Here is a 27,443-nt window from a genome sequence, read left to right on the forward strand (position 1 = left end):
GAGTAAGAATGTCTTTACTTCTGTCTGAAACCAAGTTGAAAAAAAAAAGAATGAGAAACAAAAATAAAAACTCAATTTTTGTTGAAACTAGGAAACACCTATAATCATGAACCACAAAAATAATATTCAGTGAATATTCAACCGGAGTGTTGGGAGCTCCAACAGAGAAGGAGTGACTTTCCAGATCTTGGGAAGAACTGGCAGAACATAAAATTCTCCCAAGTAGGTGACCTACTCTGACAGCAAATCCAACAATCGTTTGTTTGAAACAGTAAGTTCTGGATGCATGTTTGGTTGCAGCAGCCTCCAGAACCCTTCTGGATGCTTTAAAGTGGCAGAGGAGATGGCAATGAGTAGGGAAACGCACAGGGACTCGATCTTTGTTAATGCATAATAATGAGACAAAACTGAATGTTAAGAAGCTCTCTAGCTACCATTCTTTGTGAGCTCAAAAGAAGAAAAGGCTTAACTCATCTCTCAATATTTTTCTCTATCACATGAGAGCATATCCATACAACCATCTTCTCCCATAAGACCGTGAATCGTTAAGGGCTTTCTTAAGACTCGTGGAGATTTTCTGCTAACCAAGAACATTACTCTCATCTCTCTTCCACACTATCCCTTGAAAACATTTGGTCTAGAAGATATTTACTCATGCAAAGATGAGTGATAATGTAAAAAGAATCAGGGAGAAGATCTATATGAAAATATCACAAAATGGCAGACAATAACAGGACAAATATAAGCACAAACTAAGTTGGCACACTATTAAAATTTTAATGTGGAGCTGATGAAATTCATGACCAAATGTTTGTCTAAGATTTGAAAGAACTTTATGAAATAAGATCTTTGCGAATTAAGAACTTGATGCAGAGGAACCAGGGATCAAGGACGGCATCAGAGGACGTGGGAATTGAGCTAGCTGTGTCTAGGAAACAAAGTAAAGAGAAAACTAAAATCACCACAAAATGAAGGCTACCTTGTAAATTGTTCCAAAGGTATTAAACACTGATGACAACAAGAATATGGATGACTGCTTTGAGAAAATTGAGCAAAATGAAATGGTTATTTAAAAATATCATCATGGAAAAATTATATTAGACAGGCAAAGGAGAGATAGCATAAGCATAAAAATTTCCTTCCTGAAGAAAATATAAAACTAATGTTTATAGCAGCGTTATTTACAATTGCAAAGAGATGGAAACAGCCGAAATCTCCATCAACAGAAGAGTGGCTAAACAAACTGTGGTATATACATACGATGGAATATTATGCAGCTTTAAGACAGGATAAACTTATGAAGCATGTAATAACATGGATGGACCTAGAGAACATTATGCTGAGTGAGTCTAGCCAAAAACTAAAGGACAAATACTGTATGGTCCCACTGATATGAACGGACATTCGAGAATAAACTTGGAATATGTCATTGGTAACAGAGTCCAGCAGGAGTTAGAAACAGGGTAAGATAATGGGTAATTGGAGCTGAAGGGATACAGATTGTGCAACAGGACTAGATAAAAAAACTCAAAAATGGACAGCACAATAATACCTAATTGTAAAGTAATCATGTTAAAACACTGAATGAAGCTGCATCTGAGCTATAGGTTTTGCTTTTTTTTTTTACTATTATTATTACTTTTGTTTCTTTTCTCTATATTAACATTCTATATCTTTGTCTGGTGTGTCGCTAGTTCTTCTAAACCGATGCAAATGTACTAAGAAACAATGATCATGCATCTATGTGATGATGTTAAGAATTACTGATTGCATATGTAGAATGGTATGATTTCTAAATGTTGGGTTAATTTCTTTCTTTTTTTTCCATTAATTAATAAAAAAACTAATAAGAATGGAAAATATTCAAAGATGTAATTTTAAAAAAAAACCTTCTGATATTAAAGAATATTTGCATCTACAGATTGAAAGGACAGGGCATAGATTGAGGGAAAAAAGTCAGCAGCGAACCATATTCTAATAAAGTTTCCTAAATCAAAATATAAAGATATATGTCACTATAATAAAAAGTTTCAATAAAAATTATACATGGAAAAAGATGAAGAAAAAATCCAGGGGACATTCAAGCAGAAAAGATCAAACTACCTATAAAAATAAAAGAAGGAAAACTAAGTCCGAACCAAGGCTTCAGATTTTTCCATTGAGATCCATTTCCAACATTGGAAGAGAGTAGAGAAATGTTTACAAAGTCCTCAGGAAAAGATAATGTGACCCAATAATTTTGTGCCTAGCTAAATTGTAATTCAAGTATAATGGCAACAGACAAATATTTCTAAATATGCATAAATTCAGGAAACATAGTTCCCAAGAACATTTTTTTTAAAAGAACTACTAGAACATGAAGTGCAACCAAAAAAGGAGTGGGAAAACCTGTGGCGAAAGGACTTAAATGTAGAACTAAAGTTAAAGATTAAAACAACCATAGGAATTATGATTAAAGGCTAAATGTTAGGGGTGAGCCTGTGATTGAGAATGTGTTCTTGACCAAGAGGGAAAAGAGAAATGGAATAAAGTGAAGTTTCAGTGTCTAAGAGGTTTCAAATAGAGTTGAGAAGTCATTCTGGAGGTTACTCTTAAGCAAATTTTAGCCAGATGTGGTAGACTACAATGGAATGCCAAGCCCCAACCAACAGTATTCCTGAAAACCCTGGAGAGTGCCCTGGGCTCTATCTAAGTAAGTCTTACTCAGTAAGTTTGTTTTTTCAGAAACTTAAGACCTCCAGGTTGATCCTAAGCCAGATAAGTCCTGAAACTCAGATGTACCAGTCTCTCCAAGAACATCAATCAGTTTCATCCTTCTATCCCATGAGGTCAATACCCCTTTCCAGTAAGAACCGGTTAAAATTATCATTGCTCAGATATCCCTAAAGATTCAGAGAAAGATCAAATTGAGAGGGAAGAGGTGTAACTGAGAAGATAAGATTTAACAAATGAATATGACTACTGAATCATTATACTGATATTTCTTTTTAGTCTCCAGTGTCTTAGAGCAGCTAGAAAGAAATACCTGAAATTGTGGAACTGTAGCCCATATCATACTTTGAAATTTGTTTTATAACTACTTGTTAAACTGTACTTTGAAATGTGTGATTTTTTTGCATATATGTTATATTTCACAATAAAAAATGTTAAAAAAAAAAAAAAAGAACTCAGGATTTCTGAAGTCAGAAAGAACTTTTGCCTCTACTTCAGCCAGCCAGTTTGCCTGCGGAATTCAACCTTGCCTTCATCGAAGTTTCCAGCTTGCAGCCTGCCTTATGGAACTTGGATTCACCAATTACCACAGTCACATGAGCCAATTCCTATAATAAATCCCTTAATATTTACATTTTAAAAAGACAAAATGTAAATATCATAGACCATGACAATAGAGAAATGCTAAAATAACCAAAAAAAGTTACATGGTAAAAGGGAAGAGAAAATGAGATTAAATTTGTGAGCTGTTTTTCTTATTTTTTATAGTAAATTGGGGTTAAAACATTTTTTTAAGATGGCAATAAAGGTTAAAATGTAAAAATATATTTAAATGCATGAATTTACCTTCTAAAGTTAACTAAAAAAACAGAGATTAATAATATTCCCCCACAAAATTAAGAGACAGAGAGGATGGAGGAAGCTAGAAATAGAAGCATATTAATTTAATTTATTATTGTTGGTAAAGAGTCAATAGATACGAGCTAAATAAATAGAGGATTAAGTATGATACATAAAATTATTCTTACAAAGGTAACCAATAGAAATAAAAAGGAATATAAACCTTCTAAAATAATAGAAGGAAACCCCAAACAAAACAAAGAAAGCAAAGCTAAAAAAGTGATAACATTCATACTAAACAAACAACATTACACAGAAAAAGACACTTTTGTATTGTATGACATAGCAAAACCAAAGTAAATGCTGACTGTAGAATCTTCATTTAAAATGAAATGACTCATAAATATTGAAAGCAAAAGAGTGGGTAAAGACATTTCAGGAAAGGGAAAATAAAAAAGCAGACATCTGAAAATCAACTTCAGATGAAATCGAATTTAAGGAAAAATGGAGCAAAGACAAGCAGAGTACAATACATAATGAAGGCCCAACTGCAATGAGTATCTGTGCACCAAGTAACAGATCATCAAAATTTTACAAAGCAAACAGAAGAATACAGAGGACTAGAAACACTTCCAGAGTAAGAGTTTTTCATTTAGCTCCATCAGTCTGTGACAAATATTTGAAAAATAAGAAGTTGTAGAGGACTCAGTCTAATTATTAAAATATATTATTAACCTTAAGTTTAATCTATCTTATTAATTAGATAGATTTAATTAATTAATTAATTAGGTAGATCAATTCTATACTCAAATTAGGGTAGTCACCCTCTTTTCAAGGACCCACAGGATAATCACAGAAATTGATTATATATTAGAACACAGAAAGAGAAGTGCTACCAAAACTTAACAAAGGGTGCTAGATTGGCTGTTGTCAACTTGTCATCACTCCCAACTGCTTGGAGAAACCAGGGACTACCATTTCCAAAATCATCTGCCCTGTTAAACTTTCTTAGAGTTGGCCAAGTAAGCGCAGCACTCATGAAATTTGGGGAGAGAGAAGGGAAACAGAAGTCCTTTTTCTCTGGAAGTAGTATAATTAGACATGTGGACAGATGAGAGATTCATGATGACTTCTTAGTGTGGCTTGAGAGGTTTTTGAGAATTTCAGCAGTTTCCTGGTAATTATTTCAGCCAAGAACTCCCTACCTTCCAGCTGCAATTTTCCTGGTCTTCTACAGTGATTCTACTGAAGTTTGCCCCAACAGCTTTCCCAAAATTCATATAAGCCCTGATTTCTCTATTAAACCCTCTACTCCTAGAACATTTAAGTGACTGTTTTCCTGAGTGAATCCAGATTGATACGCATGAAAGAAAATTAAAGCCAATTTCTCATATGAATATAACATTTAAATTCTAAATGAAATATTGGCAAATAGAATTATTTGAGGACATTATAACTGGAAGACCTAATAAAATACTGCAAAATATTAAAACAATAAAAATTTAGTAAGGTAATTGAGTATAAAATTAATATACAAATACCAATAGCTTCCTTTTGTACAAACAAGGAGCAACTAGAAAATATAGAGCAGAGATCAGCAATCTTTTTTATGTGAAGGACCAGATAGTAAATATTTTTGGCTTTGTGGGCCATACATCTCTACCCTTACGATTCAACTGTGCCAGTGCACAGTGTAAAAATAGCCATAGACCATACTTAAATGAGTGGGTATGACTGTGTTATAATAAAATTTTATACATTTACAATAACAGGTGGTGGGCTGAATTTGGCCCATATATAGTTTGCTGACCCCTAATATAGAAGAAGAAGAGAGAAATCACATTTGAAAGAGTCATAAAAAAGAGATTTAGAAAAAAAACACTAGAATAACCTTGACAAGTAATATGTAGGATTTTTTATGAGGAAAACTGTTGAGCGACATAAAAAAAGATTTGAATATATGGAAAAACATATCCTCAGCTTGGATAGGATGACTTACTATTATAAAGATGTTGGGTCACCCTTTTTTTTTTGCATGGGCAGGCACTGGGAACCGAACCCGGGTAGCTGGCATGGCAGGCTAGAACTCTGCCACTGAGCCAATGTGGCCCGCTCCACACTACATTTATATATACTCTTAATTTAACTTTTGATATATAAAATAAATTTAAATAAATAAATAGCTTTAATATTTAATAGTGCTTTAGGGGAAAAAGTAGACACAAACAAAAACTAATCTGAGCAAAACAGGCCTCTGTCAAAAACTAAACCCAAATTAAAGAGTGAAAGAAAAGTTAATTTGGCTAAATGCCAGCTGGTACTAGCAAGATAGAATAACAGGGCAACATTCAGCTTCTTATATGATCATAGGAGCATAATGGGTTTTCATACAGTTGGAGTAAAGCTATTTTATTATGCTTATCATCAAAGAAAGACTACTTAGACACTGAAAAGGTCACCTAGGTCATTAAACCCCCCCTCAAATTACAATGCCATAATAGAAGGAACCAGAAACACAAGTGAATATGCTTCTAGAGGAGAAGATACTGATAGGCCACTCTAAAGAAGGTGATGATAATAATAGTTAGCTCACTAAGTACTCTGTTGCAGGCCTCAAGTGGTTTACATATATCAATTCATTTAACTCCTAACAACTCTATGAAGGAGCTATTATTATTATATACTTGGGGGCAGGGGACATAGAGTAAAAAAAAGTATTGTAGAAATTAGTAATTTTATATATTTAATAATCAGTAAAGGTCAGCTTGAGGGCTTGAGAACTTCTTGAGTACCAATGATTTGTTGCTTCTCCCACCAGTTGTGTCTAGGTAAAATAAATCACAAATTGTGAAACTGACTATCCATATTGTCCATATATAAAGGTGGTATGGGGTGCAGAAAGGCAGAAGCTCAACGCCCCAGACTTCTCTGTATGTGGCTGAGAATAGGGTCACTTAAGCAGTCTGATGTATAGTTTTCTTTCCAGCTTAGAGTTGTCAGGATGAGGGGAGGGGTGGACCTGGAAGCCAAAAGCTGGGTCCAGGAGCAGCTAAGGTCACATGCTTACCTCAGATAAGTCACTGGAGATAAGGGTCCTGGGGGAATGCAATGCTTGTCTTGACCAGGCCTGAGTTACTTCAGGCATGCTTCAAGCTCCTAGGCCTTGCATATACTGCAAGGGGGAGAGCGGTGGATCCCAAATGAAAATTGGGACCAATTAGCGGACAAAGAAGAAATTAATTGTGCTTAGGCAATGGCAACAATACATTATGCAAAGACTAAATAAAAATTAAGAAGCTTTACATAGCAACAATATTATAAACAAAGTTGAAACAGGAATGACAAATGGAGCACAAAAATTTCAATGTATATGTCTGACAAAGGGCTAAGGTATCTACGGTCTAGAAGACACTTCACTGGACTTGAGCATCTGTCTATATAAGGTAGCCCTCATTTGTCCAGTATGTCTCATTGCTTCAAGGGCACTATCTAGAGTTATAATAACGTGTCCACTCATCATTTCTGTTCCCCTACCCTCATTTATTTTTCTTTGTAGCACTTCTCATCACCTGACATATTGTTTGTCCTTTTATGACTGTCTCCTTTCACTAGTATCTCAGCTCTGTAGGTGCAGGGAATTTTATTTGTTCATTACTGCCCTGTCACTACTTAGCTTAGTGCCTGGCACATAGTAGGCCCTCCATAAATATTCTGGAAAGAAGGAAGGGAAGAAGGAAGGAAGGGAAGGAGAGATGGAGGGAGGGAGAGAGAAAGGCATTCTGATGACTATGAGAAGATTCACTCATATTTTCACTTCTGACTGACCAGGCTTTGTGGACAAAAGGCCAGAATTTGACCCATGGAGTTGCCAAGTGGCTGCTAGAATAAACTGTACTCCATTTGCCTTTTCCCAGGAGCACAAAAGCCCATTCTCTCTGAAGAGCCTCCTCTTTGGTGCTAGATGGCTGTGGGGGTATTGTTGCTTCACTGGGCAGACAAGAAAAATAGATGTCATATCATAAAAGAGGGCCTCACTTCTGCTTGAGGTTTCTGCAAGTAATTCCCTAGTGGCTGTGAAGGCAAGAATGCCCATCCTTCTAGAAAACTCTCTTTTTCTTTTGCTGTATTTTCTCATCACTTATTATCTCTCCAATGCTCTGAGTTGGGGCTGCCCCCACTGTGAGTTCTCAGAAGATGTTGACTGACTAGCTAAATTATGCTATTGATGTGGCTTAATTAATACTAATGACTTATCATGAGAATTACAGATATGTACCCGTGTCTAGGAAGTGTCAGTGGCAAGAGAATTAAGGTGTCAGTTCTCATAAAACACGAGGAAAAATCTCCTCAGGGTAATTGGAGAGAGTTACCTCCTCTCCCAGTAAAAATGTCCTTGAATTATAATCAAAAGAAGCTTGCGAGTTTTGAATATCTAGCCTTCTTAGGTTTGGAATGAGCATGGAAATAGTTAAATTCCACATTCCATGCCAGCCATGCAGTTCTTGGTAAAAAGATAACGAGAAGGATGTGGATCCAGGTGGCAAAATTGCCCGTGTTCAGGGGTGAATTGAGAGGTGCTGTGAAATGGGTGACAGCATAAGCAGGCAGCCATTGGTAATGTATATCCAGGCAGATGAACGTATAGATTAGCATCTTGGGGTTAATTTTACTCTACAGATAATTAACATGTCTTTATTTTGGAAATAAATGCTTCTGCAGTTAAAATAAATGTATTTAATTAGTAGAGACATTTAGTTCTGAAGTGGGGAGTGAATGTACTAATGGGATAAATGGTTGTATAAGCATTTTATATTCTAAACCTAAGTTAAATGCATCTCCTTCAAGCTATACATATGGGAAGTGGCTTTTCGGTTTCGAAAACTGATTGCTGGTGGGTTGCACAGCACATGTCTTGGACCAAATTGCAGGCAAGGATTTCCTAGCTTCTCTGTTCTGGGTCAATGACGTGTTTTTGGCCTGGCTTGACATGGTCAATGTCAGGTTGCTTTCTCCAGGGCTGATGTCTCTTCCCAATCACCTGCTGGGCCTTTGCTGTCAGCAGGCTACTGAGACCTCCAGTTCAAGCTGGTCAAAACAGGTGTGCTGATTTGAAAGGATGCATATCCCCTAGAAAAGCCACGTTTTAATCTAAATCTCATTTCATAAAGGTAGAATAATCCCTATTCAATACTGTATGTTTGAAACTGTAATCAGATCATCTCCCTGAAGATGTGATTTAATCAAGAGTGGCTGTTAAATTGGATTAGGTGACAACATGTCTCCACCCATTTGGGTGGGTCTTGATAAGTTTCTGGAGTCCTATAAAAGAGGAAACATTTTGGAGAATGAAGGAGATTCAGAGAGAGCAGAGCAGAACGACATGGCCACAAGAAGCAGAGTCCACCAGCCAGCAACCTTTGGAGATGAAGAAGGAAAATGTCTCTGGGGAGCTTCATGAAACAGGGAGCCAGGAAAAGAAGCTAGCAGATAATGGCGTGTTCGCCATATGCCCTTCCAGATGAGAGAGGAACCCTGACTGTGTTCACCATGTGCCTTTCCAGATGAGAGAGAAACTCTGTTTGCCATGTGCCCTTCCACTTGAGAGAGAAACCCTGACTTCATCGGCCTTCTTGAATCAAGGTATCTTTCCCTGGTTGCCTTTGATGGGGCATTTATTTAGACTTGCTTTAATTGAGACATTTTCTCAGCCTTAGAACTGTCAACTAGCAACTTATTAAATTCCCTTTTTAAGAGCCATTCCATTTTGGTATATTGCATTCTGGCAGCTAGCAAACTAGGACAACAGGCCTCTCTATTCCCCCTGTTGCCCACAAATCCCTTCAACCACACATACCCCTCTCTGTGGTTCTTCTGTTCTTGGAGATTGTGAAGTTCAAGGGATTCCACTGCCCCAGTTCTGCCAAGTCTGTTTCTCCATTTTTTGAATCATCCACTTTTCCCCATGCTCACTGCCATATGCCTTGGCCAGTATAACCTTCATAGTCTTCTTTTTGTTTCTCTGTACCTAAATCTTGCTTTTATCTAGCATGTTATCCACATCTCCACCAGAGTGAGCATTCACAGACACAAAGCTGTTGATGTTACTGCCCTGCCTAAACTCTTTCATGGACTGTCCCCATGGTAAAGCCCAAACTTCTTCAAAGGACATTCAAGGAACCCCAAAGCCTTGTCCCCACCTTCATTTTTCTGCCTAATTTCTCAAGCCTATCCTTCATGTACCTCCAGACATATTGAGCTACTCTTCACTGTAGCCTGTGAAAGTTTCCACGTTCTCCTTCACTCAAGCACATCCCTTGTGTTAAGATGATGAGTTTCTTGGGTCTATAGCCTTTACTTATGGGAGGGGCTGTAGATGAGTGTGACCACAGACACCAAGAAGGAATTACCCTCCCACACCCTGTTCCTTGCCACACTTCAGCTATGTCCAGTCTCTGGGGACTCCTGCGGATGACCTTGGGATCACAGAGGTGATCTCTTACTAAAGCCCTCCTAGGGCTTGGCTTAAAGATTGGGTTTTGCTTCCTCTATACTTGCTTCAGATCCCAGGTTTCCTAAGAGTAAATTGTATATCCTGATGTTGGCTCTGGGTAAAGGTTTCCCTGCATTGCCCAGATTCTGGCAAGGCATCAACAGTTCAGGGACTTCAATTTCCTCTGATGCTCCCAGGAGAGATCCTGGGGTCTGCTGCTTCTTCCTCTGAGCCTCCCTAAGCTTTGCCACTGGGGATCATACATCACACTCACAGATGTCATTTTCATGCATGCAGTGCTTATGTGAACATGGGTGTAAGCACACACAGCTTCTCCTTAACCTCGACATGGAAATCACTGGTATCAACTGAGGCACAGACCACAGAAAGGTTCTGAGGAGGAAGTATCCTGCCCCTTGATCTGGGCAATTCAAGTGAGCACGCAAATGGAATATGTCTTTGAACAACACTTTCCTCTGTGCCAAGGACAAGGGCCCAGGCCACAGATCCTTGTATCCAGTGGAATTAATTTATTTTACAAATATTAGCTGAGCACCAACTCTATGTACCAGGTACTCTTCAATCTGGGCAGTAGGGATAAAACTATGGTCAAGAGAGATATGGTCTTTCATGAAGCTGATGTTTTATGGAAATAAGAAACACTCTCATCAATCACCAAGCCCTGTCAGATCTACTTCATAAATATCTCTGAAGTCCACTAATGTCACTCTTCTCCACTGCCACTCATTTTGATCAGGCTCTCATTATCCTTCTTTTTTCCTCCCTCCTTCCCTCCCTCTTTCCATTCCTTCCTTCCTTTCTTCCATCCTTCCTTTCTTCCTCCCTCCCTCTCTTCCTCCCTTCCTTCCTTCCTTCCATTACAGCCAATTTGATTAGAATCTTATTCTGCCCTTTATTTGCTGGGTGGAACGTACCACCTCAGTGCCTGCCTCTGTCTCCTCATTTGTAAAATAGAGCTATTCCTTCCCTAGTGGGGTCGTTGTGACAATTAAATAAGTAAATATATGTCCATAACTTAGAAATGAGCCTGGCATACAAACACTTCCTAAATGCCAGATACTAACAATAATAATAATAACTATATCAGAGTTGAGGGTCTGCCAACTCTGAAGAATAATTTTCACTTTCCTTTATAATTAGACTTTGGAAGAAAGGAAAATAAAATAACATTTACCCAATGCTTACAAAATGCCAGGCAGCAGTAATACGTATCCTCATAGAACTTTCAGGAAAACCTTCTCTGTATTATGCTCACTGTACAAGTATGGACACGTAGGCTCAGAGAGGGCAAAGAACTTGCTTCAAGTCACAAAGCCAGCAAGTGGCAGAACTGCAATTGAAACCCAGCTTATCTGACTCCAAAGCCCTCTCTTGATTATTGTCACATATAAATGGTACCCCACATTCTTGAGAACACTTTTGAAAATCAAGTTGAATTTTCACAGGTATAAGAAAACTTGAGCTCAGGATGAATGTCCAATGGGTATTGGTTGGCTCTCAAGGAATTTAACGGGTCCTTTACTTCATCTCTTTTGGGTCTTGGATGCAAAGTGAAGCTACAGCTTCCTTTCCAGAAAATTCACATAAGCACATGCACAGGAATGCATGAGGACTATTTCAGGGAAGCTGTAGACCTTTTGAAGCCTATGCATGGATTCCAATTTAAGAATTGCTGCTGTATAGGAAAAGAAAAGCCTCCTTTCAACAACTCCCCTTGCTGCTTTCTTCTTTTCACCACCACCTTCCAGGAACCCAGTATTTCAGAGAGGGTGATTTTGGAGCTCCAACCCCCTTTAGTTTATAGATGTAAATAGAAACTGAAGCCACGGAGGGGAAATTCTTCATCCTGATTATCACAATTTGATTCCCATGTCATAGGAGGTGATGAGAGCTACCATCCATGGACCACTGCATGTGTGCTTAGCACTCTTGCTGTTTTACCCACATGAGCTCATGTAATCCTCATTATGATCTGGGTTCCAATGGGCTCTGCCAATTTCCTAGCTTGGTGGGCAAATTGCTAACTAATCCCAAGCCTTGATTTCCTCAGTGGAAATTTGAGAACAATTCAGAGTTGTTGGTGGGGGCAGGGGAGTGGGGTGGGCAGGATGGAGAGCTCATGCTGGTGCCTGAGACATGTGAGAGCCTCCGAGATGTGATTTCCAACTTTCTTCCCCACCATTCTCCTGTCATTGGGCAGTCAGTATGTGGCAACTAACAGAGTGAATTTATCCTGGCCAATAGTGGAGGTGGCTCTGAGCACCCAATTTTTGAGCAGCAACAGGGTAACACACATTTTTGGACACTCACCATTTGTAGGGCTTTGGGCAAGGTGCAAACAGGATACTGGGGCCCTGCTTTCTAGAGCTATAGCTTGATTGAGAGGCATGAAGCAGTAGTGATAACACAGGGTATAGAAGGCTCAGGTCCTAGACTCAGGAATAGGGCTGTGGAACCTCAAAGGTTGTATCTGGGCAGTGAAGGCCAGAGAACTTTGCAAATGAGGTTTCTGCCAAGTTCCTTCTGGAGCAGAGTGAATTATGAGAAAATCCCTGACAGATCCAGCACTTCTGTGCTCCAGGTGGTAAGACTGATGACAAGACTGACTGCCCTCTAGGTGCTTTCCTACCACTGGCCTCACCTTTAGTGACCCACAAAGGAGACTTCAGGGGCCCTAATGATTCACTTTACACTTAGCCCCAGGACTGCCTAACAACCAATTAGCCCCCCACCTTGCAGCTGGGGGAAAGACAGTAGAAGGAACCACATGAGGGATTGTGGCCAGCAGCTCCCGTGTGTCTGCTGGTGCCATGACAATGATTTGGTGGGAACTGGAGTGGCAGTGGTTCTATCTTCTTGCTGGCTACACTGCTGTGCCAGTGGAGACGAGGACACTGGAGTTAGCAACTGCCAGTAACAGTGTGGGCCCCCCACGCTGTCCCCTGAATCAGCCTCCCTGATCCATACTCCCTCAAACCCAGCACTGAAGTGAAAGTTCTCTGGAAAACTCAGCTCCAAGTGAGAGGAGGTCATGCTAAAATAACCTATGGAAGCTCTTTGAAGACATTGCTGTCATGGTAGATAAAGGAAACCCAGGGCCTACAGTATGCTTAGATTTTTAAAAAGCCTCTTACAAAGTTAGGCATTTGAGATGAATGGCTTGCAAGAGGGTAATGGTTGGGGCTGAGGGTTGAATTAAAAATAGCTCTTGGCTCTTTTGTAAGCATGTCTTTGAAGGGACTATTCTATAAAATGCCATTGGTTCCGCCCAGTTTCTCTCAAGCCATGAGCCCAATTATTGTCATCTGGCTTTCAGCCATGACTGCAGGGCTTCCCTCACCTTGGAAAGGAAATCCCCCAGGCACGAGGTTTGGGATCTCAACTAGGATATCTCCTTACGTCTTTCCACCTTGCCCTTTGCCTTGACTGTTTCATAATGGTAGCCCTAGCAGGAATGGGGGATGTTGTTGGGCCCTGGTTCCCAATAACCTTTTTCTTCCCCACTGCCTCCTAGCATATAATTAACACATACAAGCAGGTGCTCTCTTTGCAGGGATCCTCAAGGACCAGGATTGATGGGGTTGGGGGGGAGGACCTTGAAGCGACGCCTTATGGAATGGCATTCTCTTACCTCATGTTCCCGTTTGGGAAATATTGCTGAAGTGGGCTGAGGGCTGAGTTGGTCGGCAGGAGACTAAAGCCCCTTCGTTTATGAGCTGGTCTCATCTGTGAAATGACGACTTTCGGGGTTTCTTTTTCCTTCTGAATCTTTATGACTCGACACCAGTGTTTCTTATGCATTAAGAATCACATGTGTGTGGGGGGGTGCTTTCTAAGCATGTAGATTCCAGGACCCCTCCTCCAACTACTGAATCGGACACTCAGGGGTAAGGTTTGCAACTCTACCTGTTAACAATATCCTTAGGTGTTTCGAAAGCATTACAGAATCCAAGTAATGTGGATTTGCATCAGTAATGTGGGGGTTTGGGGAAAATGTAGTGTTTTAGAGAACAGATGTGCAAACTTCGCAGAAGTGGTACAGTGCTCTCTTCATGTGATGTGTACATGTGTATCTACCAAGGCTTCTAGCCGTAGTGCATTTTGTGGCTTTATTTTCTGTGAGTAAAGAGCTTGGGCTCCTTGGATGGATGTTGCATGTGAATAGAGTAATAGAATGCCTAGACATTGGGCCCTGTCTTCCTTCCCCTCAGTTTCCCATCTTTAAAGGACCCCTAACTCTTACATTTTCACAAATTTTTGCACCCACACACTCACACACACACACCTGGAATCTATATACAGATCTCACTTATACGTACACACACACATGTGCACATACACACAGGTAGAAATATATCTCCATCACCCATTCTCTCTTTCACACACTAGGATACCTATACACCACACACACACATGCATAAACACACATTGGTACATATACACCCTGTCACTCATTCTCTCTCACACACAAGAGTACCTATATACTGTCCTTACCCATCACACACACATACACACTGGTGCATATACAACACCATCACCCATTCACATATACACTATGTGTGTGCACAAATGCACACACACAGTTACATATATGCCCCTCACCCATTCCCACGCATGGAAGTACTTTACACCAGGCACACAGGCATACACACAGGTACATAAGCAATGCATGCATGCTTTCAGCCATTTTGTCTCACACATAGAAAGGTATCTGTTCTTTGCCCTGATCTATGCACACACACATACTTTTTCATATATTTGACACCTCTCTTGTCCCCTTCTCCACTCCCTCCCTAGCTCTCTTCTCCCCAGGATGTATGGGGCTGCATTTTTCCTTGCATGCCTAGGTGCTGGGGGACTACAGCCCTGGGGGCATGCCCTTTACCACTTAGGTTGGTCTAGGTGACAACCCTCTGTGTTTTCATCCTGCCTTGCCCTCCCCACCTTCTCATTTCCGCTCAGAGGGAGCAAGTTTCCCCTTCTGGTACCTCAGAATGCCAAAGGAGAGCAAGCGACTTTTCCTGTTCTTCTATTTCTATTTTTAATTACAACTAACTGGGGACTGGAGTGAAACATTTTAGCAATTTAATCTTAGTGTAAAATGGTATATTTTCGCTTCATTAACTAAAAGGGAAATCAAATGGCTTATCAAAGGTTGAGCTTCACATTTGCATATGGGTCTGGGATTCATGAAGCAGGATTTGTAACAGCAATAAAAGCCCCATGACTGTCTCTGGGGATCACTGGTTTGATCATTTTGGCTGAAGCATTATACAATGACATTTGGACATGAAGTAGGATGGCTGTGCTTTCTGCAGGCCTCTTTGCCTGCTGGCTCAGCTTGTGAAGCCAGTGGCATCACTTCTTTCCTGAGTCAGAAAAAGACATGTGTAGGCTTCAGCTATGTATTAGTTACCTATCGCTGCATAACAAAATGACCCTCCAAACTTAGTGTGGCTGAAAATAGCCAACAATTATTATCTCACAGTTTCTTTGAGTCAAGAATGTGAGTGCAGCTTAGCTGGGGGCCTCTAGCTCAAGGTCTCTAATGAGGTCGCAGACATGATGGCAGCTGGAGCTATAGTCGTCTCAAGGCTCAATTAGGGGAGCATCCACTTCCAGACTCACTCATATGAACCTAGCCAATGAGTTGCCTAATGACATGGCAGGCAGTTCCCTTTAGGACAAGTGACCATAGGGAGAGGAGGAGAGTGAGAAGAAGAGAGGTGGGGAAGGAGGGGGAAGAGATAGTGAAGAGACTGATATGGAAACCAGAGACTTTTATTAACCTAATCTCAGAAGAGACATCCCATCACTTCTGCCATATGATTTCATTAGCAGAGAGTCACTAGGTCGAGCCCAAATTCAAGAGAAGGGGATCACCCAAGGATGTGAATACCAGGAGCTGGGGAGCATTGAGCACTGTCTTCAAGGGTATCTTAATGGCTGCCCATGTGGGCTGCAAGAGGGCCTTGGAAAAGAAAGCATCATCAATGGAGGAGTAGCATGGGCTCTGACTTTACCCCCGCCCACACACATGCCTTCAAACCTTCTTCCAAACTCTTTCCTTCTTTTTTTATTTTGAGCCTTTTCTCTTCACCTCCCAAGATATTTCATTGACTTGTGGTGGGAACAAATGGTTCACTTTTCTGGTTTTTGTTTTGTTTTGGCCTCTCTAAGAACGCTCTGTGCAGGTAGTGCCTGGAGATGTAGCCATGGAAACCAAGAGGAGGTCTCCATGTGAAAAAGTGTATGGTACAATCCTTAAAAACTAAACAGAATCCTAGGAGGGTGGAGGAGTGAAGATTGAACACCATCTAGGCAGAATGGCTTTTTAAGTTTAGGGAGAAGAGAAAGAGACAAGATGAATAGTTACTATAAAAAGTGGGTGTTTGGAATGGAGATGTGGAAAGAGGACTTTGAGGATATTTGGCTGCATACTGGAAGTGCATTTTCCTTTTTGCCCCTCCCTATCCTCTCCAACCTTCTTAAGGGCCATCTCATAAAGTCCTGCCTTACTCTGCAAAGCAATCTGGTGTTGGGTGGGTGATTCTTTTGCAGAAACGCTGGGCTGAGATTGATGTCATGGTGGCCTGGTTTCATTACAATTACGGGTTGCTCAGCCTTCATGGTGTGTCTTGAGGGCAAGACATGATCTTAGCCCTGACTCTATCCCCATGGCTTGGCCCAGGCTGGGCATAGAGTAAGTGTCAGAGGGTAGAGAATGTTTGTGGAGTTGAATCATTCACTTAGTTTCAGTCATTTCTATGGAACATCTAGCATGTGCCAGAAACTGTGCTAGGCCATGTAGAGGGGAGGCAAAACACATGATCCAGCCCTTATCGGGATATGGGAAAAGACAAGGATGGGCTGAGACAAGCACCCAAAGAGCAAAATCAGAAACTTGATACTGCATCTACCAAAAGGGTTAGGAAATGCTGTGAAAGTTGAGCAAAAGGCAAGATCACTTGTGATTGTGGTGGTGGACAGCACAAAAGACTTCCCTGAAAAAATGGTATGTGGGCTGGATATGGGGATAGCAAGTGAGGTGGGGTTCAAGGCCAATGGAGGGAGAGAAGCAAGCAGAAATATGTCAGGGGAAGCTGGGATCCTAGGTGTGGCTCAGGCTTAGGTCCCACAATTGACTGTGGTGGGGAAGCAGGTGGCATCATCCAGGTGGACCTAAATCCAGAAAACTTTGGAAATCCAGAAGGCACACCTAGGAACTTAGGGAATCTTCAGAGGGTGTCAAACAGGAGAATACTCTGTGTGTTGGTCAGAAAAAGTCTGCCAATGGTCTGTCGAGTGGAACAACTGGAAGAATTATGGTCATAATCTGGGTGAGAGGAAAGTGGGAATGCAAGGCAGGATGGGAAAACCAAAGCAGATGCTGACTCTCTGGGACTTGGTGATATGTTGGACAAATGAAGTAAGGAGGAGAGAGAGGTGTGGCTGGCTGGCTTCAGGCCTGGGTCAGTGGAAGAGGACACTGTTAGATGGGCATGTTAGGCTACTCCTGAACTAAGTGTTGGCTGATTTAGCAAACAAAAACACAGGAGGCCAAGGTAAATTTGAATTTCAGATAAACAAATAGACCAATTTCACTTGGGCCTCCTGTATTTTATACTGCAACCCTAGCTGAGTAGCTTGTTCATTTGAGAGTCTCAGGTTAGGCATACTGACATTGAAGCAGTCATGCCTCCTTCTGGGGAAGCAGTATAGAAAAGCAGTGGTTTTGAACCACTTATTAGTTGTGTGACCTTGAGAAAGTGGCTCAACCTCCCTGCAAAGTCATCAAGGAAGAGGGAAGAATGACTTCTGTCTTGACCACCTACCAGGGTAATTGTGGGGGCCAGATGAGGCAGCAGCATGCAGCAATGCTTTGAAAACCACGGGGCATCACAGGCCCTGGAACGATCCCTGTGTGGTTTGGATACGGATTGGAGAAGTAGGCTGAAGAAGATGAATACACTGGCCTCGTTAGGAAACCTGCTGGCTGGTGTGGGATTTGGGGCTCTAATTAATTCTAAATACCAAATACTGAGCTGCAGCTTTTCCTTTCTTCTTTCTGGAAGCTGGGTGGGGGGAGGGGAGGAGTGGGGAGCAGGCAGGCATTGTCCACGTACCCTACCTCTGGGATTTCATGAGGTCCTAAAGAGAAATATTCTCCAAGCAGCTTGCACTTAATTTCCCTGAAGCCATCACGTGGACGGTACCAGAGCTTCAGGTCCTTCCCAAATTCATTTCTGCTCAGCAGCTGCAGAGTGCTAGCTGGGGGAGGTGCTGGAAGCCTGAGCTCTGAGCACAGGTCTCTGAAGGGGCAGGGTCTCTTATACAAGCAAGACTGTCATATAACGCAGGGACAAGACAGGCACTGGAATCGATCACAGCCTGGTATTTGAATAAAATTCTAGGGAAAGGGCATATTTATCAGAAAACAAAGAGAGGGATGGCAGGTATCAGCACAGAATGTGTGTGCATAATTGCGATTTTTTTTCCTCTACAGCTTGACAACCAAGTCAGGGCAACGTGTAAGGCAGAGAGGAGGCAAATTATTGCAATTCGAAGCCCTTTGATTGCTAGAGCTGTGTAGCAGCCATGGCAAAGCCAAGTACAAAATAAATGCCAGCACAAAGCACAGAACTCCTCCACAGCCAGCCAGCAGATGGAAAGCATTTCTAAATCAAAAGGCTCTGAAACTAAACCTATCAAAATATGGGTGGTGGGTGCATGTATTGGGGTAGAAGAGTTTGTTTCCTGCAATGAATTCTGAGACATTTTCTTTTTTGTGGTGCGTGGGTGTTGGGGCATCTCTGCTGGGCTCTTTCTAGTAGAGTCAGTTCAAAACCCAGTCCCTCGGGGCTTAAGGCCGTGCTGAAAGCTTTGCACATACGCCAAGGGCATCTAAAGTCAATGGATAAAGGTGCGGCATTTTCTTGGCACAAACCTGTGCTCAGGGATTTGGATGGAAACAATTTAAATTTAAGCACCTGTGGGCATATTTTGGAGGAAAATGAAGAAAGAACTTCTCATAGAGATTTAAGATGAAGCAAGTTATCATAAGCACATTTCCTACTTGCTTCTGGGAAGGTATTTAGGACTAAATTGTAGAGAAACTTGCAAGCCAATGATATGCAATGAGGAGCCATTGAAGGGTTTTGTTGAGGGAATCTGACCTTGGTTGTTTATGTTCTTCAATTCCCTAGACATCCACTTGCTTCTTAGATAAGATGAAATGAAGACAGCAGTGATTTTAAATCCCTGACTCCCAATTGGGATCAGGAGTGTCTAAGATGGGGTCTAAGAATGGGTAGAGGAAAAGAATCAATATTTTGGGGTGGATTTGTTTGGTTTGGTTTCTTGTAGATATTTGTATTAGTTAGGGTTCTCTAGAGAAACAGAATCAACAGGGAACACTCGCAAATATAAAATTTACAAAAATGTCTCTAGTGACCGTGGGAATGCAGAGTCCAAAATCCGCAGGGCAGGCTGTGAAGTTGACTATTCTGATGGAGGGTCTGAACAAACTCCACAGGAGAGGTTCACCAGCCGAAGCAGGAAGAGAGTCTGTTTCTTCTGAATCCTCCTTAAAAGGCTTCCAGTTATTAGATTAAGCATCACTAATTGCAGAAGACACTCCCCTTTGGCTGATTACAAATGGAATCAGCTGTGGATATAGCTGACATGTCATGATTTAATTCTGTGAAAAGTCTCATTGCAACAGACAGGCCAGGATTTGCCCAACCAGGCAAACAGGTACCACCACTTGGCCAAGTTGACACATGAACCTGACCATGACAGTCCACCCCTTGTCAACTTGGCAGCTATACATACCACCTTAAACCATACCTAATTTCTAAATAAAAAAACAATAAAACACACATTTTTTCTTTCACTTAACAATACTCAACTGTGCTGCATATAACTGGAAACACATTAAATCTCTCCAGAATAAGGTGCAAATCCTTGGGTAATGTTTGTTCTTAAACTTGATATCTTACAACTTAAATAGTATAACATGAACGAAACAGCATGACAGTCCTCTTTTCTGTAACTGATCATGTGGTCGAAGTTCACATTTATCACTACCTTCTTCCACTACCCATTCCATGGTCCCTTTACCCTCAGCAAGCACTTCAGCTGGCCGTGGTTCTTTGCCTGGTAGGGTGACCTAAACCTTCATTCCTGAAGTTTCAGAGCCATTGGGAGTCCTGCCTGGATTGGGTTGTTGCAGTTTTCCATTGATTTTAATCACAGGGCATGGTAGTACTAAAAGACACCTTTAGGGATCTCCTACATTCCAAGAAAACCTTTACCTCCATTATGTAGATGCAGTCCTACTTCCCCCTGATAGTCAGGGTCAATCACCCCAGACAATAATGTAATCCCCTTCTTGGCTTGTTGATCCAGTGACATAAGTACCCCAAAGTGACCACATGACAGTTTTAGATTGCAGTTCAATGGAATCATTGTTGTTTCTCCTGGTGGAAGAACTCCACTTTTCTGTAGACCAGCAGAGTTCAGGGTCACAGGGACAGGAAGCAAAAATTTTCCTGGTGGATCACTAGGGATAATAGTGAGTGGTGCCGCTCCCATTTCCACCCCTTGGTTCCCGGACCCATGGATCCTGGCTATGGAGAAACAGCACCATACAGCAGACACTGATTCAGAGCATATACAGCTTCCTGGAGAACATTACCCCAGCCTTTCAAGGTATTGCCACCTAGTTGGCACCATAGTTGAGTTTTCAAAAGGCCATTCTACTGTTCTATCAATCCAGCTTCTTCTGGATGATGGGGAACATGGTAAGACCAGAGAATTCAATGAGCATGTGCCCATTCCCACACTTCATTTGCTGTGAAGTGTGTTCTTTGATCAGAAACAATGCTATGTGGAATACCATGACGATGGATAAGGCATTCTGTAAGCCCACGGATGGTAGTTTTGGCAGAAGCACTGCGTGCAGGGAAAGCAAACCCATATCCAGTGTATGTGTCTATTCCAGTTAGAACAAATTGCTGCCCCTTCCATGAAGGGAGTGGTCCAATGTGATCAACCTGCCACCATGTAGCTGGCTGGTCACCTTGGTGAATGGTGCCATATTGGGGGCTGAATGTGGGTCTCTGCTACTGGCAGATTGGGCACCCAGCATTTGCTGTAGCCAAGACATCCTTGGTGAGTGGAATTCCATGTTGCTGAACCCATGCATAGCCTCCATCTCTACCACCATGACCATTTTGTTCACGAGCCCATTGGGCAATGATAGGAGTTGCTGGGGAAAGAGGCTGACTGGTATCCACAGAACGGGTCATCTTATCCACTTGATTATTAAAACCTTCCTTTGCTGAAGTCACCCTCTGGTGCACATTCACATGGGACACAAATATCTTCATGTTTTTAGCCCACTCAGAAAGGTCTATCCACGTACTTCTTCACCAGACCTCTTTGTCACCAATTTTCCAACTATGGTCTTTCCAAGTCCCTGACCATCCAGCCAAACCATTAGCAACAGCCCATGAGTCAGTATAGAAACGCACCTCTGGTCAGTTTTCCTTCCAAGTAAAATGGACAACCAGATGCACTGCTCGAAGTTCTGCCCACTGGGAGGATTTCCCCTCATCACTGTTCTTCAAGGACACCCCAGAAACAGGTTGTAGTGCTGCAGCTGTCTACTCTCAAGTGGTACCTGCATATTGTGCTGAACCATCTGTAAACCAGGTCCGAGTTTTCTCTTCCTCAGTGAATTCACTCTAAGGAACTCCCCAAGAGGCCATAGTTCTGGTCTGGGAAAGAGAAGGTAATGTGGCAGGAGTGGAGACCATAGCCACTTCTTCATGTAACTTACTTGTGCCTTCAGGACCTGCTCTGGCCCTATCTTATATATAACATTTCCATTTTACAATAGAGTGCTTCTATGCATGCCCAACTTTATGGCTTAGTGGATCAGGCAATACCCAGCTCATGATAGGCAACTCAGGTCTCATGGTAACTTGGTGGCCCATGGTTAAGCGTTCAGTCTCTACTAAGGTCCAGTAGCAGGCCAAAAGCTGTTTCTCAAAAGGAGAGTAGTTATCTGCAGCAGATGGTAAGGCTTTGCTCCAAAATCCTAAGGGTCCGCACTGTGATTCTCCTATAGAGGCATACCAAAGGCTCCAGACAGCATTTCTATTTGCTACTGACACTTGCAGCACCATTGAATCTGCTGGATCATACAGCCCAAGTGGCAGAGCAGCTTGTACAGCAGCCTGGACCTGCCGCAGAGCCTCCTCTTGTTCAGGTCCCCACTCAAAATTAGCAATTTTTATGATCAGTTGATAAATGGGCTGTAGTAGCACACCCAAGTAAGGAATATGTTGTTGCCAAAATCCAAAAAGACCAACTAGGCGTTGTGTCTCTTTTTGGTCGTAGGAGGGGCCAGATGCAGCAACTTATCCTTCACCTTTAGGGGCCTGTTAGGATTTTAGTCTAGTTATAGGTCTGGAAGAAATGAGGGGTGGTGGGGCTGGGTCATGAAGAGAATTAGAAATATCTTCCAAGCCATTTGCTTCAGGGCCCTCATTCGCAGTTTCATCTGGTGAAACAGGATTAATCACTCTCCAGCTAATCTCTTCCGGAGGAGGTTGGGTGGCCAACTCCTCAAGGCAGGCTGGAGGTGGGGCAGTTATATCCTCAGGGCAAACTATTACAGATTATCTAGAGAAGACTCAGTATGATCTAGGGTTTCAGTCTCACCCCTGACATCATTATCAATCCATATGTCATCATCCCATTTTTCAGGGTCCCACTCCTTTCCATTGCTCTCACTTTAACGGCAGATACCATGCAACATTGAGATTTCATTTACGTTGTAAAGTTGCTACTCTAACAATAAGATTCTGAGTCTGATTTTCAGAAATCTCAAGTCTACAGCTACAGGAAATAAGATTTTCTTCAGGATGCTCATAGAAACGTCTACATCTGTCAAACAGTATTTTTCGTTTGAAGCCTTAAGCCCATCTCTTTCACTCCTTAATGTAGCCAGTGTATCTAACAACAACCAGCCAGCATCTCTATACCTGTTATTTCCACAAAACTCTGTACAGTTGTCAAAAATGTTATCCCCTAGAGCCTGGCTTCGACAAGCAAAGCATTAGGAGAATTGAACGGTGATATTTTGACTATCTCTTTTGCCAACTCACTCCATGGATTGGGAGTGTCATTCTGATTATGGGAATCAGAGTTTTTAGTGCCTTTGAGTCCAGTCAGAGTAAAAAACCATTCAAAAAGCCCATTTTTAAGATTCTGTTTCTTAAGAACCACTCCTGGTTCCAAGATGTATTAGTTATGGTTCTCTAGAGAAACAGAATCAACAGGAAACACTTGCAAACATAAATTTTATAAAAGTGCCTCACATGACTGTGGGAATGCAGAGTCCAAAATCCGCAGGGCAAGCTGTGAAGCTGACAATTCCAATGGAGGGTCTGGATGAACTCCACAGGAGAGGCTTACCAGCTGAAGCAGGAAGAGAGCCTGTCTCATCTGAATCCTCTTAAAATGCTTTCAGTGATTAGATTAAGAATCACTCATTGCAGAAGACACTCCCCTTTGGCTGATTACAAATGGAATCAACTGTGGATGTAGCTGACATGATCATGATTTAATTCTATGAAATGTTCTCATCGCAACAGACAGGCCAGCACTTGCCCAACCAGACAAACAGGTACCACCAGTTTGCCAAGTTGACACATGAACCTGATCATGACAATACCCATGGCTGTAAATTATGGTAAATTGTGGCAGAGACTACAGTAAAGTTAAAGAGGTGCTCACCAATTCTGTTTCCTTTGCCTGGGCACATAGGAAGACTACATTTACCAGCTACCCTTGTAGTCAGGTTGTAACATGTGACTGAGTTCTGGCCAGTGGACTGTGGGTGGAAATGACAGTGTGCAATTTCTAAATCTGGCCATAAAATCTTCCGCATGACTGTCCATGCTCTCTCTTCCCCTTCTGAAGACTCTGGAGGCCACATGTTGAAGATTGCAGCATCATTGGAGAGATGAAATCTGGATTCCTGAATCATCACTTGGAAAAGAGCCACCAAGGAGAACCAACCAATTGACATTACATTAGAATATTGAATGAGAAATAAATCTTTCCTGCGTTAAACTGCTGAAATTTGGGGGTTGTGTGTTATAACAGCTAGTGATAACTGTCCTGACCTATGCAGAAACAGAAAGCTTGATAGTTCAACAAATAATGATTGAATCTCCAGGTCCTGTACCACTCACTACCTGTGCTAGGTGCTAAGGACATAGTGATGAGCAATTCATATGTGTTCTTACACTCAGATCATTTTGCAAAGGACTGAGCATAAATATAAATAAAATTGCAGCTGCAGTATGTGCTAAAACAGAAAGGTACATGGTGTGATGAGAATGTGTAACATGGGGATTTAACCTAGTCTGTGGGGGTGGGAATTAAGGATGCAATGGAATCTGGTAAGGAGGGAGGAAGAGGGAAGAGCCTTCCAGGCAGAAGGCTCAAACACCGATATAAGAAACTGAAAGGAGGCTGGGAGGTAGATTCTTCTGTAAATTTTTAGCTATGGTAAACTGCTCGTTAGTCAAAAATGTGCTTATTTATGCCATTTTATAGCAACCCTTCCTCATCAAAAGGGCCAAGCTGTGGGAGTGACTTCACCGACATTTCTTATTCTACAAAGATTTTAAGACAGAAAGGAACATTAATGGGGTGGGACTGAGCGGAGCTTTCCAAAGTTGGCCCTCGACATATTCAGGGTTCTTGTTTTAATGATAAACAACAACTCATTTGGAGCTATTGTAGTTTATCATATCAGAACCTACTCAAAGATTATTGACACTAAAAGCCTCAACAACGTGTCACAATCTGCTTGGGGATTGCCTAATCCATGGAATATTGGCACCTTTGACCATAACGACTTCTTCTGAGGGGAAATGAAATAACTGCACAATATTGCTGCAGCACAATAAAAATGAAAGTTGTAAACTTGACAATGTGAATTAGTTTATTTTCTTTTTTATACAACAGATGCTGTTTGACCTAGAAGAAGGAATAATATTATAGAAATTGTGATCAGTCTGAAGGAAAAAATAAAGATGTCTAAAAATAAAGTACAAATAGCAGCTGCTTGAATTGTCTTCCTAATAAATCAGGGTTGACAGCTTTTGCTTTTTCAATTGAATTGGCATTTGCAGCGAGGCACTTGGATGGGAAGATTGTTTCAAGAGGGTACCTTCCACATGTGACACAGTGTCCTTTCTGGCACCACCAGGCCTCATAAAATAAGAACATCTATGTGGTCTGGCATTAAATCCTGGAAGCAAAAGCAATGGCAGATCTGTGGATCAGGGGGTCTCAGGAGACCAAAACTTTTACCATGCCTTGCCCTGACTTGTACTTGCCTTTCTCCTCTCCTACCCACCAATTCTGAGGACACTCTGATGTGCAGATGTCCATTTTTGTAGATGGCCTTTTTTCTCTACCACAGTCTTAATTTTTACAGTAAACTGTACACATGCAGGGCATGTACTTATAAATCTCTACAAGGGATTGAGAGCAGAATGTGCTGCCATATTGGTTGGTATTAACTAGGAGAAAGCCCCAATAGTTTTAGAACAATGGAGAGACCTTCAAATTCTTGGTTTTCACACTATTAGCAACCCCAGAAAAAAGCTCTCGGAGTATTATATGCTTGCTATGTGTCTGTACTACACACTTTACACACCCTTATCCCATTTCATACCTTGTGGAGAACTGAATCTGGATAGGCTCTTTCACTGCTTTCACCAGTAGAATATAATGGCAGTGGTTTTGTGCCAATTTCCTAATATTGAAACATATCTTTGGGAGCCTTGAGCTGTCATGTACGAAAACTTAATACTCTGAAACCATACGTAGGAAACCCTGGTCAACACCTCCACCTGTGAGCATACTTCAGCTCTCATCACCAAAGCAATAGACATGTGGATGAAGCCATCCTAAATCTTCCATATCAGACCATCCATCACTGGATACCACTGAGTGAGCTCAGTTGATGTCATGTAGAGCAGAAGAATCAGTTAACCAGTGTCAGACAGAATTCCTGATCCAAGCAATTCTGAACTATTGCCTTGCCTGGGTCTCCCTGATTGAGTCTACAGCTGGCATGTCAACTTTGAACCCTGGCTTGCTTGTTTCCCTGAGCTTATTTTGACTTCAACAGACAACATGGAAGCATCTAGGTCCTCTTTCTTAGCCTGCAAGAGCTAGCTAAGCCTTTAGGTTCAAGTTCTTGAGCCCCTTAATCTCCTGTAAAACTATATACTGCTCCTCAGTGGTACCACAGCTTCTATGGTTTTTAAAGGTGGCCTGTTTTTTAAAAAGATAGTCTATTTTTGGAAACTGGACCACAGCTTCTATGGTTTTTAAAGATAGCCTGCTTCTTTTTTGGGGGGAAGGAGGGGGTCCTGCTTCTGGCCTTTGCCCCTTTGGTAACAGATAACATGTCTTGGTAGCAGTGATCTTTTGGCCCATATCTGAACTTGCTTTTCCATTTAGACACTGTTTCCCCAGTTTCTCTCTCAAGTCCTTAGAACAGAGTTACTTACTTACTTACAGAGTTACATACTTTTGGAAGTATGTTCTTAGAATAGCCCTCTTTCTTTCCCTTCAGACTTCAAGGCCTCTCAACTATAGGTCTTAAAGTTTCTCTTTAATTTGTCTACCTGTCTCCATTCTCAAATGTCTCCACCTAAGTTTGGGCCACCATCATCTTTTACTTGGACTGTATCAGCAATAACTACAGTGGACCACTTCTCTTCCTTCAGTCCATCCCCCACTCTAAAGTCAGAGAGATCATCCCAAAGTGCAAATCTAACCAGCTACTGCCTTGTCTGAAATGTATCAATAGCTTTCCATTGTTCTAATGATGATAACAATTTCTAAACATGGTTTCATGATCAGGACCCTGCCTATTTCTCCAGCCTCATATCTTGTTTCTTGATTCTCCCACCAGGCTAAATTTCTTTACGCCCCATGACATGTCTTGTTCTTATTCATTTCCAGGTCTCTGACCTTGCACTTCTGCTTGCCTGCCACACCTTTTTGCCTTCATCTGTCTGATGTCATCTTAGATGTCACTTCAACCAGGAAGTCTTCCACTATCCCTGAGACTAGGTGTTTTTTCTTTGTGTTGCCATAGCCCCTGTGCCTACCTCTATCACAATACTTGTCATAATGTATTTCAATTGGGTTCCTAGTCTGTCCTCTTGGCTAACATGTACCTCCTTGAGGGTCAAGGCTACATGAGGCTGGGTTCATGATTTTTTTTTTCAGCAAAGAGCAAGACATTATCTCTGCTTTTACTGGGATCACAAGG

Source organism: Tamandua tetradactyla, chromosome X, assembly GCF_023851605.1.
Source record: "Tamandua tetradactyla isolate mTamTet1 chromosome X, mTamTet1.pri, whole genome shotgun sequence".
Classification (NCBI taxonomy): Eukaryota; Metazoa; Chordata; class Mammalia; order Pilosa; family Myrmecophagidae; genus Tamandua; species Tamandua tetradactyla.